Genomic DNA, 2,106 nt, shown 5'->3' with positions numbered 1-2,106 from the left:
ACTTCTCGGCTCCACTGCCAACCTCGTGACTTCTCGGCTCAACTGCCAAACTCGTGTCATCTCGGCTCAACTGCCAAAATCGTGACTTCTCGGCTCCACTGCCAACCTCGTGACTTCTCGGCTCAACTGCCAAACTCGTGTCATCTCGGCTCAACTGCCAAACTCGTGTCATCTCGGCTCAACTGCCCAACTCGCGTCATCTAGGCTCCACCGCCAACCTCGTGACTTCTCGGCTCCAACGCCAAACTCGTGTCCTCTCGGCTCAACTGCCAAACTCGTGTCATCTCGGCTCAAACGCCAACCTCGTGACTTCTCGGCTCCAACGCCAAACTCGTGTCACCTCGGCTCAACTGCCAATCTCGCGTCATCTCGGCTCAACCGCCAACCTCGTGACTTCTCGGCTCCACTGCCAATCTCGTGTCACCTCGGCTCCACTGCCAATCTCGTGTCACCTCGGCTCAACTACCGAACTCGTGTCACCTCGGCTCAAACGCCAAACTCGTGTCACCTCGGCTCAATTGCCAAACTCGTGTCACCTCGGCTCACTGCCAAACTCGTGCTCTCTCGGCTCAACTCCCAAACTCGTGTCCTCTCGGCTCAACCGCCAAACTCGCGTCATCTCGGCTCAAACGCCAAACCCGTGCCTTCTCGGCTCCAACGCCAATCTCGTGTCACCTCGGCTCAACTGCCGAACTCGTGCTCTCTCGGCTCACACGCCAAACTCGTGTCATCTCGGCTCAGACGCCAAACTCGTGACTTCTCGGCTCAAACGCCAAACTCGTGACTTCTCGGCTCCCACGCCAATCTCGTGTCTTCTCGGCTAAAACGCCAAACTCGTGTCCTTGGCTCAACTGCCAAACTCGTGTCATCCCGGCGCCACTGCCAAACTCGTGCCATCTCGGCCCAACCACCAACACTCTCGTCCCAGCCCGGTCCGTCCGCCGGCTTCGTGTCATCTCGACTCAACCGCCGGCTTCGTATCATCTCGGCTTCAAGCTAACCACGTTCATCTCGGCTCTACCGCCAACCTCGCGCCCTCTCGGCTCAACCGATGTATAAGTATCGTCTCGGCTCAACCGCCAACAACCTCGGTCATCTCGGCAACCGCCATCCCCGTGCCAGCCCGGCCCAGCCGCCGGTTTCAGATCGTCTCGGCTCAACTGCCGGATTCGTGTCATCTCCAACCTCACAGGACATTCTTTCACAGGACTTTCTTTCCAGACTTTTTGTACCACTTCGTGCAGTCTCAGCAGTGTGTTAACCTCACCCAGCACTGTTCCTTTTGTATATTTTTATCGCATTTATTTGGCCCAGTACGAGCTAGTAACTTAGTCCGACTTTGTATCACTACCGTTCAGTCCCAGTAGTATGTTACCTTAGAGATTCGGAAGCAATGTGCGGGCAGACCTACTACTTGTCTGTGTTCCCCTGTCCTCGACGCAGGACGTTCGCCTAGATCATGGGTTGCTGCCCCATAGTTCCTATGCTATCTCGTTCATGTTCAGTCTGATACTCCCGTCAACATTACTACTGTGTTACAGCACTGTTATTTATGAATGTTTTATTACCGTTGTATTGCCTAGTACAGACTAGCATTTTAGTCAACTGTTAGTTATTAATATTTTCTCGCTGTTGCCTTGTCTGTTACAACAAGTTTTTTATGCAGTCTTACACAGCACTGTTACTTTTGAATATTTTATTACTGTTGTTTTGCCGTACAATCTAGCTTTTTAGTCTGCAGCACTGTTACTTAGCAATATCACTCAGCACTGTTACTCAGTCCGTCCCCCTCCTTATACTAGTAGCTACGCCCCTCTACTACAGTTACTGCACTCTCCCCCTCATCGCCTCTCTCCTTCTCTCCTTCCCTCCGGGCTTGGTCTTGGTGGATTCTCATGGTTTAAAACATTAAACTTACCAAGCCCATCTCGCCTCTTTGTCTCTCTATGATAAGCGTTGAGTGTGAGTGCAGATAATTGTAGTTCTTTGGGCGACAGATCAAAGAAATTAATTAGATGCACAGAATACGACCCCTGACCTCACTTGACCCAGCGGTCATCTGTTTATTGTCATCACAAGTAGCGGGCGGTGGGAGCTCACGTACTC

The sequence above is a fragment of the Branchiostoma belcheri genome, unplaced genomic scaffold (assembly GCF_001625305.1).
Source record: "Branchiostoma belcheri isolate BF01 breed outbred unplaced genomic scaffold, Haploidv18h27 scaffold1, whole genome shotgun sequence".
NCBI lineage: Eukaryota > Metazoa > Chordata > Leptocardii > Amphioxiformes > Branchiostomatidae > Branchiostoma > Branchiostoma belcheri.
This window is presented reverse-complemented; position numbering follows the sequence as displayed.